Below are 21,059 nucleotides of genomic sequence, written 5' to 3' on the forward strand. Positions count from 1 at the left end.
CCCTCCGACAACAATGAAAACTACTATGTGGTTAAGAAATAACAGAATTTAGATGCACTCAATCGCTATTGCTTGAATGCTGATTAGAAAAAACTATACTTACAAGTTTAACTTGTTTAAAAAACACCCTTAGGCATTATTTATTTAGAGGTCAACATTCCAAACACTTAAATATAGAAATGTCTGATGTCTTGAGGCTCATAAATGTCCAATCAGACTAGGAGGCCGATTGAGAAGATACGTTTTCAGAGCCATAAGTTTTCAGGATGAACCCGTCTGTAAAACAGGAACATAGTGCATCCATCTTTTGACCTGGGCCTCTGCAGGGTCAGTCGAGAAGTGTTCCTAAGCTACTGTATCACATTTACCGCTTATGGGTGAGGCAGTTCCTACTGACAAAAAGGAAGCAGATGTTCCACCAAATCTAATTTGACTTGATAAGAGCACTCACTATAACAGGGCACACCTCACAAAGGTATCTTGTTACACTTATTGCTCAGTCAAGCCATTGTGTAATCCATTCAGTGTGATTATGATACCCTAAATCGGGTTATTTGGATTCGAGTCAATCTGTTCATTTCCCTTCTTTGTGTAACAGAGAGGTCTTAGTCTTCCCTTTGCGGTGCCAGTTGGATGGAGATGAATCCGCTGTGGACAGAGCGAGAAGTGGAGCTGGCTCAGAACTCTGTGTTGTCTAACTCTGGTACCTCTAGCCTCTTGTGACCTGCATGCGTGAACCAGTTAGCCACTGGAGAGTCTCTGTTGTTTTTTTGTTTTTGGCAGAAAGAAAGAAAACTTTCTTACCTGGGCTGCAATATATTCAGCGCCATGTGAAGTCATGGATTCAGGGCGATAGCAATCATTGAGGACAGTGAGTTCATGCCCTTAGCAACTTGGAGGGAGTTTACATCCTACAATTACAAAGAACTAGCCTAGTTTCCTAAGAAATACACTTATATACGTCCATATTTGATGAAAATTTAGGGCTATTTAACAGACGAGAGTTCTCTGTTTTGATTTAAAGGATAAGTACCGTTTTTTACAACCTGGACCTTATTTCTGGCAAAAGATATGGTCATTTACTCACCCAGATAACTTTGGTGTCATTCGGCATCGTTCGGACGAAATTAGATCCAGTGTAGCGGCGATATATCCATATAATGGGAGAGACGGGGCATCGACACACAGCCTCTATATAACACATTATCTGCCACGAAACTAGTTCATTTCATCAATATTTTGTTATGAAATGCTAGCGCTATTAGCCTCTGAGTCCGGGCTCGTCTATTGTCAACATCCGGGGTCTGTAGGCTGATCTACTACCTCTGACCTGGAAGATGTCGTCTCTGAGCTGCGCGCGCACCCGCGACAGCGCGCCTTGTTTACCTGTAGCTGCTGCTGCTAGTTTGACCCCGGATGTTGATAACGGACGAGCCCGGACTCAGAGGCTAATAGCGCTAGCATATCGTAACAAAATATTGATGAAATTAACTAGTTTCGTGGCAGATAATGCGTTATATAGAGGCTGTGTGTCGATGCCCCGTCTCTCCCATTATATGGATATATCGCCGCTACACTGGATCTAATTTCGTCCGAACGACGCCGAATGACACCAAAGTTATCTGGGTGAGTAAATGACCATATCTTTTGCCAGAAATAAGGTCCAGGTTGTAAAAAACGGTACTTATCCTTTAACAAGGTGGAATGTAAGGGTGTGCTGAGATCAGTTGGATGAGCAAGTAGTTCGCCCAATTTTCTCATTAAAATTTGCTTCTTTAAATCGTCATTTGCCTAACAGCCTAAACTAACCCTAACCATGTAATCAGTTTAATTTATCTTAAATAATATTTATCCTCAGCTTAACCATACCTTAGTTGCCATGAATGGATACTGTGCAAAGCGATATTTTTCAGTGTCAGTGTCTATGTAATGTTAGACAGATTGAAGCTTAATCAAAATCCTTGCAAAGTTGGTAGTCATAGACATTTTCCAGTATTTTTAGACACCATAAATTTGAATTTGACTTATTGTATGCCAGCAAATATCACAAGTTTTCTTCTTCACTGAATCATTATGAAGTAAATGTTGATTGGACAAAATAATGGATATAGAAATAGGAAACCATTGGTGTTTACTTTGTATCTCTATAAACGTTGCTATCACCACCGGCACATGGTCACCTGGGAAAAGTTGTGTTGTTATTCGTGACTCTGAGGAAAATGGAAACGATCCAGTTGCCTTTACAACAGCGGCGCCAACAATAATACCACTTGGGAACGCCAGGGGGAAAGTTGTCTGTTGCCACTTTAATAAAGGATTAGGTATTTTCTCTACCAAAAGTTTGTTCTTGGCAGTGCGGAAAGAATCACTGTTTCTAAAATCCTGGCCAGTACATTCAAATTAAGAACACCAGTGGAGGCAAACTAACAGAAATGGCCAATAACTAACAGTGGAATAAATTACACCACATAGTCGGTCCGGGGGAAGGAAACGAGGCTAACAGGTTCCATAACCCATCACAGACCACAGCACCGGTGACAGCTGTCTCCTGACTCTGACATATGAGTGGAGGAGATGGATGTGAGCAGAGACAGGTAGAAGCTCGACACTATATCTAGAGAAAAAAAAGAAAAGAGTCATAATTCCTGCATTCTGTCATTAAATACAACATCTTTTAATTTTTTACCTTAAAGCCAATCACTTGGTAGCTTTGTTGCCTGACAACAAACCGATATAAATTCACCCACTGAGTCAGAGAAGACAGAAAGTGAGCATCTCCACATGACTGGAAGTGGTGAGCGGCCCCTCCCTCCTCGTCATTTCCAGGTCGGAGATCCACTCCATTTCAGTCTGTGGGTCTGAGGTTATTGGATAAATTGATTTCTAGCCGACCTTTACTGCCCCGCTCCTCTGATGCAAAGAGTTCTTAATGATCTTGTGCTGTCAGAGGTGCTGAAATCACACATCCCTGCAGAGACTATTAGACTACTATACACAGGCTGGCATTATAATGAATGGAGTGAACACTGTTGCTAGACAGCAGGTTCACACAACAGTATGAACACTTGTTTATGAAACACAACCCTATACAACAGTTGTGCGATAAATGCAACGTTTGGGACCAGAAAGGTGTTCAAACTTATGGTAAGGTTTGAAGCTGTACTGGTGCAATGAGATTTCATTTAGGTTGTTTTTATTGTTCATGGACATCTTAATGGTATCTTATACAACATCACCATAAGCTCTGGCCCTTAAAATGACCATAGAGAGGAAGACACCAGAGAATACATCAGCTGAGCTACTATAGGCCAATTTCACTTCTCACGGATACTGTATATTGTTACGGTGAAAGAAACTGAGTTCATAATAACACAGGGCTCTGTACTTCATATAACCTTTATTGGTTCACTATAGTCTATTTTAGTTATTTTTTAAAGGGTTTCATATAAAGCATTTTTAAATGTTTAAGTCATAATTTTCTTTTTTAAACTTTAAGTATTTTAGTTTTATTTGCATTGTTTTAATTGAAATATCATTTCTACTTAACTCACAACTCTTCAAGGGGCACTATGTAGTTTCTGAAGACAAATTCAAACTCAGATTTTTTATATTTACAATATAAATGAGGTTATAACACAAACTCAGAAATATTTATTTTTTCCAAAACTGAATAAACAAGCAGTTCTCAGAGGAAAATAAGGTCCCAGAACACTGTTTGAAGCTAGAAAGGTGGCAGGGTCCGCCACATACGAACAAAGTAAAACAGTATGAAATTGTGTTGTCCTTATACAACAGTACATACAGTATATTGTTTATTTCAAAAGATAAACTACTGGACACAAGATGTCTCACTTCACTGAAAAGAGAAGAGGTTTTAGGTTTCATCGCCACACTTATGTTGCATATTGGACCACAGTGGGGCTTTTTCACAGCAGACATTTTGACATCGTTATGTCACGGTAGGAAATCACAGGTGTCATTAATAAAACTGATGATGTCTGAATTCCATGCAGCTGCTTCAGGTTTCAAGGTCCTGGTACTGTTCATTCTGGCTCACTGTCACACTGTCTGTACTGGGACATGTGAGTAGAAAGCCAGTGGGCAGGGATACCAGAAAACGTATTTTCTATTTTACTGCGTGAGCACGGGGGGAGACACGGGTCACTGACCAAACACTATAACTGTGATTACCGTTGGGATACAGAGCTATTCAACATGTATTTTAATAACAAAAATAAATGCTTACAGCAGCTTTAATAGTTTAAACTGCTTAAATGTCTCCTGTTGCAACCATAGTTAAGGCCGCTACATTATTAATTAAGAAGTACAGCATTTGGGCCCGTCTGTTATTAGGACACCGCTTTGGTCAACTTTTATTTGAAGAATAATTTAATAACTTTAATAAAATCTAAATATATACAATATACACAAGTGATATATAAGTAATAGAAATTAAAAATATAAATGCAACCCATACAAATGAATGAATGAATGAATGAATTAGCTACTGCACCATATGAGATAATGAACATCATGGAGTATCAAGTTCACTACTGAGAGTCAACACACTGGACCTTCACTACATTGCAATGTCTCATCTATGCTACAACAACATCCTCAGCAGCAGCAGCAGCAGCAGCAGTAGTAGCGGGGCAGTAGTTTGGTGCGCCCCTCTCCTCTCCTCCACCTCCTCCCATTAAAACCTGCTCATTCTGAAGCTTGGGAATAATGCCGCTGTCACTGTTTTGGGGGCTGGGGGCGCTTTAACCCGGTCACAACGCGGGGAAGTTGCTCACGGTTTTTCTGCGTTGCCATGGGGTTTTTGTAGAAAACCTATTGACTGCGATAGGGTCCCTTCTTTTCTTTGAGTCTGTCTTTGTGGAGGAGGAGGAGGAAAAAACCGCTATTAGTTTTTCTTTTTTTCTTCCAGAGGGGAGGTGGTGGTGTAGGTGGTGGTGGGTGGGGGAGCGATAGTAGCATCCAGGGGAGGAGGGAGGCGCTCCGCCTCAGACCAACAGCGAGGCGAGCCGGCGTCACGTCAAAGCTCCCTCTGCCCCTCTTCCAGCGGTGGGAGAGAATTCAACTTTCTGAACGGCTGCCGCTGCATGAGTTGCACCTGAAGGTAAGTTTCCACAATTTTCTGCCTTTTCTTCTCGTATGAGAAAAAAAAACAACGTCTATTTTCACAGTTTCCCCCTGTTGAGTGTTGTTAGTTGTTGCACTTGTGACAAATGTAAGCTAGCTTTGAACGCGGAGCTGTCAGTTGGTAGCGTGATGTGAGCACGCACCTGCACCTGACTGCATGCACCTCGCGGCAGGTGGTTGAAAAATTGAATTTTTGTTAAAAAATTGTCTTAAAAATGGGGGAAATTATGTACAAGGGGATGTAGTCACGACTCCTGCTGTAATATCTTCAGTTTTTACATGAGTGGAATATTAACTGGACTCACTGTTTCAATCATAAGGGCTAACCTAGCTTGACCAGGTTTACCACCCTGCAGAGGCAGAATTACCCCACTTTGTAGCAGAAAATGTGATCATGGAGCTTTCAGGGCGTTTTAAATGAACTACATGTTGCAAGGGGCAGTGGAGTTGATAAGTGTGAATTGATGCCATTCTGAATAGTTATTTTTTCCCCTTATTTATATGAGTGCCTGTAATGCATGATAGTAATCTCTGACTGGAGATCACACTGTGCCATCCTTTCTTATTTGCCACCACAGTGCCCATCACATTGTAATGATCTCAGCCTGCTTATCACTGACTCCCATGCTGAATGCTCAACCGCAGAACTGAATCATACCTTGTCATCCAGTGTGCTGAATAGCATTATCTCACTCTCTATTGGCATAAATTTCATCCTGCATGTGATGTGTCAGACACAGGGATAGTTATGTTCAGTGGGGGCGAAAAAAAATGCATGAGCGCACATCTGTGCAGAAGCCCTGCTGATGGTTGAAGTACAGATTATGACAGAAACTGCATATGCCATTTCAGCATATCTATTTTTCTAGTGTGAACGGGTAAGTGCTGTAACAGCGTTGAAAGTCTGTAAAAGGTTGTGTTACTCTCTCAGTTTTTCCTGTTCAGTTGACTCCTCTGACGAAGCACTAACATGCATTTTCAGAGCAAAAACAAAACTGTTGTTTTCACAGACAAACAACATCCTCTTTCTTTAATTCTTCGCCACGCTTAAGGAAATTGGTTGTCATTACATGCATTTCTGTTGCACAAGTGCAAAATACGCATGGCAGAAGATCAGGATGACTGATGAGGCTTCGACGAGTGCGATTAAAATCACATTATGGTGACATTTAAATAAGATTGGTGTTGTGGTTGTTACCTATGGCTCTGGTAATTGATGAGGATGTGGATGGAACAGTTGTGCGTTAAGCTTTTGTGCTTAACGTGTTGCACTTATAGACCGGATATATCTCTCATGAATAACATAGTGATTCCCTCAATATGAATATTTACAGGCTATGCAAATTTATCACACAGGGTGAGGAAGTGCTGCAAATTCAAATGTTTGTTTCCTCGGTGTTGTTGTGCCGCGTCTCAGTACAGATTATGCCTTTGAGGGAATCCCAGGAAACAGAAGTGTTTCACAGTTTATCCATAATTTGATATTTGTATTCCTTTTGATGCTTCTCTTTCATTGTTCACAACACAATCAGCTTGGCCTATATTGTTTGTAACACAGTTTGTGGTTCATTTTGAAAACTAAAGATTGCGGTAAACACAGTCCCACTACCACTTCTAATAGAACTAGAAGTGATGCTTGTCCTTATACTGATTCTGTTGCTGCTTAACGTTAACCACAAAGACCTACTGAAGGTCAGACTGCCATTAGTGAATGTAATCATCTCAAGCTGCTCTTCAAGAAGAGCAGATCCTAATTATGCTGTCCCCTGCCCATCCTATCAGGACAAGCCATAAGCACATATGTTCTCCAGTTTTCATAGCCAGAATTACCCCACATCAGGTAAGTTGTCTGAATTTAATTTCTAGGCCAAAGACAAGAGCCTCTAATGGTACTTGTCATCACACGTGGTCCCCAGCCTCTCTGTATTCAGGGCAGTGGTGCTTTGTGTCCAGAAGTAGGTCGAATGCTTCTCACCAAACAATTTGAGCGAGAGCCAGTAATTGGACAAGCAAAGTGTCGACCATCTCCCAGCCGGTCCATGTCAGCCAGCCCTCTCACCACTTAATATGCAGCTCCGACCTGATGCATTTCATGGACCTTTTTCATCCTTTTAATCATTTAGATTACAAAATGCAGGAAACAGAACATCCTTTGTAGCTGCGGGCCAACTCATTCTTTATATGTTAATGTCTGGCATCCTCAGCCACAAACAAATGTTTGCTCATATGTTGAGAAACACTCTGTTCCGGTAACTCTTAAGTCAAGTCTTTTTTTTTTTAGAAATAATATTCCACACATGTATCAAGGCGATTTACAATCTGCACAGCATATGCACCCTTCATTCTTTGACCCTCGATTTGGCTGAGGAATGACTCCCTAAAAAACCCTGGATAGACATGAAACAGATGTCGTGTATAGAGAATAGACCAACATAGTAAAACTACAATCAAGATGACAAAATTCTAGATATATGTAAATATGAAGAATATGAATCTGTTAGGAAGTCAGGCATCTTCCAGGTGCTACCAAACAGACCTGAGGTACATGACCTCTGGACAGACTACCTAAACACACAAGAGCCAAAGCTCAAACACACAGATAGGAGAATAGAGAGAAACAGCCAGAGACAAGGAGAGAGGCTGAATCTCCTGGAGGAAGAAGATCAAAATCCAAAAACATCCAGGCACTGACAGCCATGGTAGACAGAGAGGTCTCGGGATGGCCGATGGTCGAACACATGAAGCAAGAAGGAGAAAATCAGGAGAGAAAGAGAGCGAGATGGACACACAGCTGTGATGCACATGTACTTGTGGGACAAAAAACAAATAGAGAGTCAGACAGATGCTGTGAGAAACATGGAATAGAAGTTCTTGGCTTACAGTAGAGTAGATTCATTGAGAATGAGACTGACCCATTGGAGGGATAATGATTACAGGTACAAAAAGAAGCAGCTAACTGAAGGATAAGGTAGGACGTTGAGTTTTGAGTTTGGATTCAAAGCCTCAGGTTTGTTGATTTCGCAGCCTGCAGCCTGTAGACTTCATTTTAACTCTGGGTACAGACAGGAGCCCTGTATTCTGACAGCTGAGGGATAGTGTTGAAGAAGATTTGACAGGTGTGCTCATTCAGAAACAAAGGCGGTCTTTGTAAAGAGCCCTGAGGTTCGCCATATTACATATCAGAAATGATTGTTGTTTTATTGTAAGAAACGCAGTGTTCTTTCAGATATGTAAGGCTCAAAATATTTGAGAGACAGGCCAGAGACGACAGTGGTTTTTTCCAGTCAGTGTAAGAGTTTACAGTGATCTGTAGCGTTCAAAGCCGTATCTGGTCCAGAGTAAGCCGAAGATTATTCACCACTTCAGTGGAGTGACAAGCTGTGAAAGCAGAATTTAAAGGTTCAAAAACATTACTATAAGATCTATGAGCAAAATGTTGCTGAGACACTAAGAGCTTTTGAAAGAATGGAGGGTTAGAGACTGATCGATAACTATGCTGGATCAAAGCACGGTTTTCTCAAGTCGACGTGAAACCACAGCAGTCTTGAAGCTAGTGGGGCAGTGCCTGTTGTAAGTGAAACATTAACAATATTCAGCATTGTAGCATTTGCTGAATTTCAATGAGGCATTACGCAGTGTGGTATCTGGCTCTTTGCTGCACAGAGATTGAAACTCAGTCACATAGAAGAGTGATAAAAACACCGCCGCTTACACCTTACTGTGTTGTTTTTTATCCTCAGCACAAGCATCACAAATACATTTGGAGGCAGGAAGTGTATTGAATATGTGATAGATGGAGACAGGCTGTGATTTTGTCTTTAGCTGTTCATATAGGTGTGTTTGCCTTGCAGCAGACATTTTGGACAGTATGTTTGTGAACTCTATTATCCTGTAAGGGAGAGGTAGGGGTTGAGAGTGTAATGGAGAGACACAGAGAGCCCTTTCTTTCTACCCACAGTGTACACACCTGGCCTTTAACAGAGCAGACTGAAAGATGTATGTATCAAGATTCAGTGCGACTGAGGCGCCCAGCCTCAGTGAAACATGAGAGAAAGTTGAGCCATGAAACACTGGAACCTGAATTCTCATTATTTGATGTGAAGTAGTTTAGTATCTGATACATTCCGTCTACAAATTTCAAACCACTCTGAAATGTCAATCTGTGTCTTGTCTGTGCCCAGTCTATAGTGGATGCATCTCTTATCAGCATCAGCAATGTGATTTCAGGCTATAATTCAGTCTTTCAGGTGGAATCTGGAGTATCAGATGGCTATTACAGATTGGAAAAAGCAGCCTAACAACTGTGAGCACGAGTGAATTGCTGTATCAGACTAATATCCATTTAAGATGCCCTGTTATCACCTTGTCTAGAATGAGCTGCTGGTGGTGATGTATAAAAATAATTTCTAGGGATTTCTAAGTATGCTGGTCCAGCGATACAAAGTGTAAACTTAAACTGTGATAATGACAAACATTATACTGATACCTGGCTGTGTTGACACGTAAGAGAGTGCTTCCCGGAGTGGCTGGCAGGGGCGAGGAGAAGGTGTGAAGCCTAGCAAGTACCCAGGCCCTAATTGAGGTTCAGCTCAGGCTCCAGCACTACAAGCAATTACAGTGACGACTCGTGCTCCCTGTGCTGCAGGCAGAGTTGAGAGTGCTGCAGCGTCGCCGTACCTGAGCCCTCCTCTTTCATGTTTGTCACCGATGACAGCTTGGAAGGCACATTCTAGCCAGTATGTTCTGGAAATGTGTTTGGTTACATGAAATATTCATTCCCTTGCCTGCTCTCTGGCAGTGTGCATATTTATTTGCCAGATTTTTTTATGATACCTGTGACCGGTTCAGAGGAGAGGCAGAGGAGTGTCGGAAATAATTCCCACCATGTAGCCTCCGATGGGGGATGGAGGAAGAGAGGAGATGCAAGGATAAGAGGTGCTGATCATCAGAATCAAGGTTTATTTCTTATTTAACAGGCCACTGCATCATTGGGGCCACTGGGGGAACATGATCAATGGCTTCTCGCGCTGCATGGACAATTAATCAGTAAAGTTAATACTGAAGGACAAACGGGCAGTGAGGTCAGTGTTATCTCATATGTTCAGTTCTTCTTTTCCCAGCAGGAGGGTATAAGAGGTCAGTAGCCAACACTGGTGATGTGCTCTGCACACGTCTAAGCCTGAAGGGATAGTTTGGCTTGTAATTGTCCTATCTCTATGAAGCCCAGATTGTTTTCTTAAATTTTTATCATAAAACATTTTATCCAGACATATTGTTATTTGCTGCCAGCAGTCTTGTGTTTACACGTCATCATTCAGAAAAAATACGACTCGTTATTGTTCTGTCCAAGCAACAACATTTACCAACATCTTTCACTGGTTGTGTTGTTATCCTTTCCTCCAGGCTGTTTGTGAATGTGCTTTTCATGGGAATTTTCCGTCCTTTATTGGATTCACTGCACAGACAGTGATGTGTACTGTTATTCTCCCTCTTATGGCTTTAGTGTAGTCATTTTTACGTTTAATTAATCAATTTACATTATGCTCACATGAAAACCATAACCAATAAAGAGAACCAATAAGGCAGTGTTTTATGGGAAGAATTTTAATCCCACTGTGCATTGCTGTCAGCTTCAAACTCATTTTCCGTATCATATTGTCCTGATTCTTGCATGCCCCCTCAGATTTATAACGCCGCTGTTGAATCACAGGGTACATATCTTCTAAATTCAATGTTTATGTTAAAAACCTTGGTGAAAAGGGCAACACAGCCATAAGATTCTCCAAGGAACAACAAACATGACAGCTATGTCGCAAAGAGTAAGAAGTTATTGCCCTTAAGTCACTGGGATACAGGGATGATTTCCATTTCAATTGCTGGCGCAATTTGGGATAACTCATGCATACAGAGGTAAGACGAACAAAGAACGTAGGAATAAAAGTGACAATTGTAGAGAATTGGACAGAGGAGCGCGGTATCACTGGCTTTGTGTCCCATGAAGGGTATTGTGTGGGGCTGCATGGATAAGGTTGCAAGGGGACCCCAGGGACATGAAAGTGAAGGGCACCAAGGATGAGGGAGGACACATTTGACAGGCAAGGGGACACAGAGGACGTACCGGGGCAGAAGTAAAACACGCCTCACACTACGTTGCTGTGATGCTGGTGCCATTTACCAGTTAATTTGATGGAATTGTCTCCATTTCCCACACCCTGAATTGCTTGCTTTGTCCAAATAGCGGTCAAAAAACCCCAAAACTCATTAAATTTACAAGTCATATGGATAAGAGCAGCAGATTCTCATATTTGATAAACTGGAACCAAATGTTTTGCATTTTACCCAATCAATGGTAATCCATTCTCTAAATTCTTATTGTTTAGTGGTGTGTCAGTTGACTAATTTAATTAAACAGAATTATTAGGGCTGCAACTAATGATTATTTTCATTATCTATTAATCTGCTGATATTTTAACATAAAAAGTTTGCGAAAAAAAATTGTGAAAACATACAAAACCCAAAGACTCTTTCATTTTCTATTCTTTATTAGCAGCGTTAGCCTATTTTCAAAAATAGAAATAAAGGATTTTGTTAAAAACAAGCTACAGCCAGAGTTTCAACCAGAAAGCGTTGTTTTGAGCTAAACAGTGATACTGCTAACATGTTGATGTATTCCAGGTATAGCCTAATGTTTACCATGCTCACCATCCTAATTCATTTAGTGCTAATTAGTACGAAGCACAACAACGACAGTCACCGCCATCATTTGAGCTACACTGCTAGCAAGACTAAATTAGGTTTGTAAGGAAGGAATAGGTTTTGGATATTGGCACTGAAGGTTGGGTAACATTCTGACATGACGTCGCAGGGAAAGCACAGGTGAAACAAATTAAGTTTCCCTGTAAGATATGACGGATATGACTGGGAGCCAACATGTACAATACAGTCTTAGACTGCAGTCATTTGTAATGTTGCTAATCACACATGTGCTTGACATGCTGAAATGTCTGCTGTGAAAAAAGGTCATTTGAAGTTCACCAAAACCTCATCATAGTTTACAACCTTTGGAAGCTCACATGATTTAAAATTTCACACAGTTTTCTTTGCATAGTCAGAAAAAAATCACTGTCTAAAATGTGATGTATACAGACCTGCACTTGATCATTTGTACGAGATAATGTACCCCCTAAGTGCTGTCTGACTAGAAGCAGGTGAGTAATATATGTCAATGTGACAGTGTACACAGTGAGGACAGCTGTGCTCGATGTCCAGAGGCTTCCTCTGGGACCTCATTACATAGTGTTGGGCTCCACTGGGTGCTGTAAGTGGACTGCTGGGAGCCCCATGCCAGCACAGCTCCATGTATGATGATTTGGTGTGAACATGTGAGCCCGGTGCCTGCTCTGCATAGTAAGAGACTGTTTACTGGCCCATTGAGGCCTGGAGTCAAGCACAGCACTATCCTCCAAATGGAAGATTAGAGAGCAGATCAAGCATGATTAGAATCGTGAAACAAAAGGGGATGTGCTGCTGAGTGGTCAATGGGCTAAGTGGGCTAACACATGAGCAAGAGGTGTAATCCTTTTTTGTTTTCTGTTGGAGCAGGTGCATCGATTCATTTGTTGCAAATTGTCAGTTGGGTTTGATTGTAGCTGGAGAGGCCGGGAACATGGATTTCATGATATTTTAATCCTTTTGGGGATACAGGATTTATTGTTCATTGTTTATTATTCACATATAAAACTTACACATATAAAAAAGAGACCGCCTGGCCCTTCAGCATGTTCTGCTATTGGCCATTAGGTACACCAATGCAGTATTTTGCTGCAAGTACAGCCTGTAGAAGTCCTTTTATGTACAATAGCTTTACTGTCTTCCTTCTAACTAAAATTATCAGTAGTTTTTAATGTTGTGATGGTTTGTAAGTCTTTGCAGTCATCCTTTAGGGTCTTCTGTAAAGAGCCAGAACGCAGCATGTTTGTTTCTTAATGTACTCACCCCCACACAGAGCAAATGTTGAGTGAAAGAATCTTGCCAAGCTGGTAGAAATCCAAATTAATTCATCAGCTTGGGGGAGCTCCGCTCTCCATTTTTACAAGTGTGACCCACAGACCACCAGCTATGAACTGCAGACCTTCTTGACCTCATTATTTTTACAGCTCCAGATTTTTTGAGTTGAAACCAAGACTTCTCGCAGAGCTCGTTTTTATGGCCTCGTATCGGATTGCGAACGATCTCACCTTGTAACATTTTCTGCGGTTTACAGTGGAGTTCTAATGAGTGTCGTGGGATGGATTTTGCCCACAAAATGAGAGCAGTCAAGATGTCTCATTCAGGTTAGATAGAACATTATGATGTTGAGGCTTAAAGAATATAGCTTGGTGCTAAATTGCTGAACATTTTAGACACAATTTGAGTCATTCAGACACACAAGAGGGCAGTGGTTGGGGTAAATACTGTTTAATTGCATTAGCTAATCAGTGTGATACAGCCTTTTCCTGGAAACAACTACGGTCCTAGAGAATGGCTAATTCTGAGTGTAGTGCTCATTAGGAAATACCATCAAGTTTTGCGTCTACTATAATTGGAATTACTTTCCTTTTGGAAAATAGCATGCAAACACTGTTATGTAGCAGCTTGGAACACGTGATAGTACAGAAGGTAGATTAAAAAAGCTTTTACCTCAATAGTTTTTGTGAAAGTTGTATCTGCATTTGTTTGTTTGAACCTTGTTTCTCTTTTGTTGTACATTAGAAAATAGATTATAATCTTAAAATGCTTAGTTTAACAGTTTTATTCACAAAGTTCTTCCAAGCAGTCTTGAAATAGCATCGGAGCTGTATTTCATTGCAGAAATATAGCCGCAGGGTCTTTTTACAGGCCATGATCCCAAGAGTGTGAACAGATTGTATTTTTGTGCATTGTGTGAACTACTGTGTATCTCCAGAGCAGAAAGACAAATACAGAAACTAGTACAGTAAACTAAATGCGCAACGGAAAAGAAAATATGTTAAAGGGAGCACTGTAGGAAAATAATGATGACATTGTTCTGTCACAGAGGCAATGTATGATTAACAGCCAAATGCTAATTTACTGTGTTGGAGAATTGTAGATACTGTATGTTGTGGAAAGTAGCAGATGTTTGTTTCAGATTAACCCGGTTGATATTAAGAGGAACAAATACTTTAAAGATAAAAATAGTGCCCTGCAGGCTTGTCTGCATATGTTCATCAAAGTACAATCCTCTGATCTTGGGATGCACATGTATTGCATCATGTATTATTCTTTAATTCTTAATTTATTTTAGGCAGACTTTTAACATTATTTTATGCTTGAAGAACATTAAAAAGGAGCTTGATAAAAATATCAATTAGACAAACAAAAAAAGGATGGTCAGCTATTTCATCAGCAGAGAAAATAACATTGCCTCTGGTTCCTATAAAACAGCAGGCATCTGTACACTATTGTGAGAATCTGGGTTAAATCTGGTTTCAGTTCATTGCATTCTTCAGTATTTCAGGATCTGGTCAGATTCAAGCAGATCCACATGAGTCTCAGCCAGAATTGTTGAGCTCTATCAAAAATTCTTGAGTCTGTATGAACAAACCCTGCACCATTTCAGTGTGAGAGCTTTGCCAATTTGAAATGGCTTAAAGGCTTGAAGCGATGGCTTTGAGAAACAAAAACAGATCAATAGCTGTGATCCTACTTTGATATCCTGGGCTTCAGCCTGGAAATGCTCCCATCAGTCTTCCTGTGACATGTAACACAGGCTTTTCTTGTCTGGATGGATGCTCACTTCTCTGTGGCTTTCCGCTGACCCTTCTGGTTTCCTGTGGTGTGTCATAAGCCACAGGCAGTGTGTCATCTTCCCGGCAAGGGCGTAAGGGTGGTCTTCAACTTCAGCACCATAACTCTTGGAGATACGGTACTGTAGGCAGTTTGTTGTCTTAAACATTGACATTTGCATTTAAATTGACTTCATGCCGCTGTGATTTATTTTCTTGGAGAGAGTGACAGAGTTTTGTCGGCAGCTTTGCTTCTAATTCTCTTGCATCTGCCAGAAGTATGATAACGGAGGCAGGATTATTATTCGGTGAAATTGTAGTCTAACTTTGTTTCATAGTGTGCTACAGCCACACACCAGCCATAGACCACTTGTATCTCACAAATTCTCTCAAAACGACATATTAAATTCTAGTCAGTCATGCGTGATGGATTTTCTCATGAATTAATTGAGGTTAACAAAGAAAAAGTTTCTTCACTTTGGAGAGAAAATTAAACTCAAAGAAAGTACAAGAAAGATGTTCCAATGAATTCTGAACATGTAAGTAGTAACAAGTAAAGTAAAGACCACACTAGAACACACCTCTGTTACTACATAGTATGGGTTTATTTTGACACGTCATTGCAGATTGACTTGTAATGCTGTCTGACATGTGTTCTCGCACATTCTTACATGTGCGTCTAGACTAAAATCGGCCTCAATAACACCCTGTAGCTCGAGTGTCACTAAAAGGGGAATAACACCTGTTTAGCGTCTATCTCTGTTTGAAAAATGAATTTGAATTTGAAGTTCTTTCAAGTCGTGCTGATGTCACTTCTGTGATTTATCCACCTTACAAAAATAGAGGAACAAGAGACTGCCAGCTCTGCAGGGGTCATGATAATTTCGGGGGCCATGGTGCTCATGGGATGACAGTTTGACACAGGATGTTGGCAGAGATCACCTCAGAAAGCACGTATAATTGACACCATTAGCCTTGAGGTCTGTCAGTTTTCTGACAGCTGATGAATTCACGTGTGCCTTCCCTCCACTATAGATAACAAATTCATACCTCCTGTTTTTAACCCATTTTACACCTCAGTAATCCCCTTCTAACAGCTACTTGCAGCAGCTGAGGCACAGTTTGCACCCTGTGTCATGGATTTGTGGTTATCCTTTTTCGAGTGTGAAGTGGGTGAAGCACCGGCCAACATACCCTGGAGAAAGTCTGTCCACAAGTCTGATTCTCCCAGGGTGCGTATCCTTGTCTTCCTGTTGAACTGGTGCTGTATAGGCCCTTTGGCTCTGCTGTGTGGTGTAACTCACCTGCTGGTGAAACATTTGGCTCATATCCCTGAGCAGTGAGCAGTCCCTGGTTCACCATTTCCAGCCAAAGCAAAGTTACAGATGGCTTCGCTTCCTCCTGGGGTTCACCAGTGGAAGAGGTGTGGAGAGTTTGAAGGTTACAGGCAGGTCTTCCTCTCTTGGTCCGTGTCGAATGTCATTACTAACACACGGAGGCCTCTTTAATACTCAAGCCCTTCTTTTTCTTAACCACCTGCAGTGTGATGGGGCTTTAGCTGGGGTCGAAAGTGTGCCAGAAGCAGTGCTATTAACCCTGTGCATTGTGCCTTTCTATGAAGGGCAGTCCACTGGCAGACACTTCCTCTGTTCATAATAGACCAGACTGCATTCCTTCCAGTGAGCACGGACATACTTTGCTGGCTCTCAAAGAACCTTCATGCATATTTTGTAACAGTGGACACTCTTTTCTTCCATACACCACCCTCATTTTTCAGCCCTTTTAGGAGAAAAGCTGCTCCTCCTTTGGGTTGGTTTCAGCTGCCTCAGTCATGAAGGAAACGACATCCTTCGTCTCTTCGCTACACGATCACAGTGTAAAGAACTATTCAAACTGAGCGAAAAACAATGAGACTTCTTTAGGGTGTGTGGGAGTGTGTCTTAACTTCACAAAGAGAGACTGATGCTCAGTTTGTTAAGTTGACAGAGGCATGTTAGCGTCACAGTGAAGAGAGGAGGATTTTCTGGCAATCACCGCTGTGGTATTTTGATCTGCAGCTTCAGGGAGATGTAAAGTACAACAGGGACGCTGTTTGTACTGCTTGAGTGATAACATTTTATACACACTGTTAGTGATGAAATGTTGCAGAAAAATCTGTACTACTAAAATATATTACTCAAATATGTTGCTGTTGTCACTCAAAAATGTTAAACACTTCCAAATTGAATTTTCTAACATCTTTTCATAACTTGAGGCTTTTTATGCGCTTAGTTAATTGCTTTGAATGATATAAGTCTAATTTACGACTGCACAGTGTGGTACATATTGCAATTATTTTGGCAGATAATTTGATATGATTCATGATTAGTGGGTAAGATCATTTTTGCGTCACAATTTAATTTTCATTGAAAAACCTATTAAAATTCTAATGATGTGACATTTGTTAGGGTCTGAACTAAACAAACATGTTTTATTACACATGGAGAACAAGATTGGTAGGCCAGGACATCTCTGCAGCACTACAGTACTTGCAACAGCAATGCTGTTTTGTGACACATTCTACCTTTATCCAAAAAGTGCAGCTTCTGTTGAGATATTGCAATTGGCCAGAATGTGATTTTGCTAATATTTTGATTAATTGTGCAACCCTAGTCTAATTTATACACATTGGTACTGTCTGGTGTTTGAGCAGTTATGTACATGCTTTTCTAACACAGATGGTAAAACAGCTGTGATTGAAAGAATTAGGAGTAAACGGATACAATAATCTACCAGATCTGGACCCTGCTATGTCATTCCGTGAATGCATGCTGACTACCCCAGAGGGATGGAAAAACACTAAATATGTGGTGTGAGAAATAGACATAGTCATCTAATATGTAGACAGTCTGCGAGGTGATTCATATTGTATGTAGCTGGAGGAGCGTACTGTTGCTGGGAGTGCACATATTGCCAGTAGAGTCACGTCTGTGTGCCTGTCCCTTTTCTGTGAATTGTGAAATGGGGGCCAATACTGATCAAGCCAACCATAAGCATTGCTCTAGGTGGGGGTATCCATTATGTTGCTCTGACTGAAAAGGCCTCACACTGGTTCCAACAGGAACCAGAAGGGGATTTGTTTTGCTCAATAAGTGGTGAAAATGGTATCAAAATGGTTTTTCCCCCCACACAGCAGCTGATTTATAAGTCTGCATGTCTCCAGTTTCCTGCTGCTGCGTTAAAGCAGGAGGTGGGGTCATTAAACTGATGACATAGCTCTGCCTCTCTGTCACTGTCAGTAAACAGCACCCAGTTTGAAGGCTGGGGTTGGCCACTGGAGACTGCTGCTTGGTTCATTTGTAGATGCATTTTCTTTGGACAGACTGCCTAATTTTCAACACACTTCTCATATCTTAACACGACTGAATATGTTGATTGACAATGACTCCCAAAACTACATATATCACAGGACCCACAAAGACCTGACCGTTGCACGACCAGTGACTGGTGTATCAGACCTTCTTTGTATTGTTGAAGTTAGGTTTACGTAACAAACCTACTTGGTTAAGTAGGGGAAAAGATTGTGGTTTGGGGTAAAAACATTCACACGAATGAAAGAAACAGAAAAAAAGAACAGGTTTGATCACAGCTGTACGTGCTTCGGTGCAAAAAGGCGATGTTGTTTTGAGCCATTTGGTTCTTTTCGTGTAAATGCAGCAAGACTACTATCTACAGAAGAGCATGTTGGAGGATCGCTTCCCATCTGACCAGAGCCAGGAGCTCTGGTGCCCAGAATGCAGAGCACAGCAAGTCCTCAGCCATCATCATTAGAGCTCTACATCCGTGGACACTAATGGCTGTCCCTGTTCTGCTGCCTCTGCACATTCAGAGGGCTCATCTGAGACTTGAGGGTGTGAACACGTGAATTAATTCAAGGGAGATGAATTCACTATTCTTGTTCCCGCTTTAGAGCAGGATGCAGGCTGCAAAAACCTTTGGTAGCAAAGAGCCACTACGAGTGCATAAGTGGTGACGTCCTCTTTCAACCACCCTTGAATCATCAAAGGAGGCTAATTGGGGAGTTTGTCCTCGTTTATCTTCATTTAAAGGCTGGCTAAGATGGCGTTGTTTACTCGTTTCAATATTGAGAAAGGGGGAGCTGGGAGGAGAGACAAACAGTGGTGGCAGTGTTAAACTGGGGGATGGGGCTGATAAAATTGATGTGCTGTGGATGTGCTATCCCTGGACTCCTAATTGTGTTTTAAGATTTCAAATAACCACGTAAGAATCTTAGAAAGGAAAAGAATTCTAGCATCAAAAGGTCGGGTAGTAACATCTGCATGCATATATTTCAGTAGAATGAAGATTTATCACCTCTATTTCTCAAGAAAGTGTTAAATGCAATATTTGAAAATCAATACAGGGCCATGACAGGGCACATTCATCAAGTTTGTTTATTTCTTCTGTCATGGTGAGAAGCTTTACTTGGCCATCTTTTTCCAATTACATGCAAAGGCGGACATAGACTAACCCCCTTTGTTGTTTCTGTGGTGGCAGTATAGATTTTCAGCCGTCCAAATGAACTCTTTACAGAAGAGCCTGCAGTCATTGTGCTTGGCCTTTTCCCTGGTTTAAGGCACAATCATTCCCTCCTCCAAATGTACACTTTACAAATCAATAAACCTTCACAATAATTCCACTCTGTGTGCCCCTGAGAGCTTCACTGTATATCACAAGCAGAATTAAATCAGTGTGGTTCCCTGTTGCCTTTACCACTGAACAGGCTGGTTAATTGATGTCATGGCAGAGACCGTATGTTTTGGTATGACCTTATACAGCATATTTATTTTATTCTATGTCAGCCGGTTAACCAAATAGGATGCAGAAAGGTTTTACTCTGTTTTCTGCTGGGTTTGTCTGGATTCCGCAGGGATATCAGATGGTGCACGATTTAGGATTTGATTTCTGGATCCAGTGCGATCCTTGTAAATAGGGCGTCATTGATGATGATTAGCCCAATGGCTGTGCTCTGTACTACCTGATGCTGATCAATACCCGTATTGCAGGCGATCGATCCCCCCATATGGAGCAGAGGCTGGTATCCAAAGTGCAGCTTTCTGGAATCTGACCGAAACTGGCCTGGAGGGACAAAGACTTATAATGATTTCCAGGGAAAAATATTCTAAAGACAATGGATCAGCTAAAATGTGTTTAATTTTGATTATAAGAGAGGAGTGGTATAGACAGTTACAGAGCAGGGTTTACAGCTGAAGAATAAACTCATTCTTCATGTTCTCATCAGAAACATGCTACTCTGCTAAATAACATCTGTTGTGATACACATCTGTCTTTGTTAAGCCAATATCTGCCAATAATATCAGCCCTGTGATATATCAGCCTGGCTCCAATTTTTGTTTTAAATCATATTAGCTTTGATTCCTGACAATAAAGGCTAATCTGATTAGTTTTATGGGAATGGCAAAATGAAAAGCACATAATTGTGTATGCTGGCAGAAGACTACAGTCACTTTTCCAAGGCTGTGTAATTGTTGCTTAATCTCCTTAAATGTCCTTCAACAAACTTGTCCTCTGCTAGTATTGCTTTTTACAAGTGCAGCCTCAGAGCAGTTGCCAAGATACAGATTAGATGTGTTTTTTAGACATGCTTAGATTTGTTATCAGGGTATGGAAATAAAGGTAGAGGGTTGTTCTACAGGAACATTATTCAATTCTTGATGTCACTTTAACAAGCCTTCCATACCACTGCTGCTCTCAAGTAACCAGGCTTCTATCTCCATAAATCTTAAAAAAAAAGAAAAAGTATCAGTCATGAATGTGTTTTCAGTAAAATAGGGGGAAAAAACACACAAATTTCATCCTAACATAAAAAAATGTATCAGCATTTTTTACAGTTTACAGTTGTGTGTTAGAGAAGTATATTGTTTCCAGTTCACTTGCATTTGATAAATTCTGTTTCTCAATAACTACATTCTGGATCAGCAGCTCAGCACTCAGGCACTGCAGGCAACTGGTGATAGAGAATCAAATTAAGAGGTGTACGCTGCTAAGATGCAGTGTACCAACCATTGTTCATCATCATTAGGCATGGCTGGGGAGTATGCATTATGGATGATGTAGTCATTCCAAATG

At 41.0% G+C, this 21,059-nt stretch overlaps 1 protein-coding gene across 1 annotated transcript in view; it reads left to right on the forward strand.

Moving 5' to 3' along the window:
* The first annotated feature begins 5,002 nt into the window (after window positions 1–5,002).
* The window catches only part of chl1b (cell adhesion molecule L1-like b), a 71,457-nt gene continuing 55,400 nt past the window's right edge, over window positions 5,003–21,059 (forward strand). The window contains exon 1 of the mRNA XM_084349329.1: window positions 5,003–5,122. The gene's annotated coding sequence lies outside the window, so the exon portion shown is untranslated. The remainder of the gene's footprint in view (window positions 5,123–21,059) is intronic.

The sequence above is a fragment of the Pagrus pagrus genome (assembly GCF_965226575.1).
Source record: "Pagrus pagrus genome assembly, chromosome: 3".
NCBI classification, from domain to species: Eukaryota; Metazoa; Chordata; class Actinopteri; order Spariformes; family Sparidae; genus Pagrus; species Pagrus pagrus.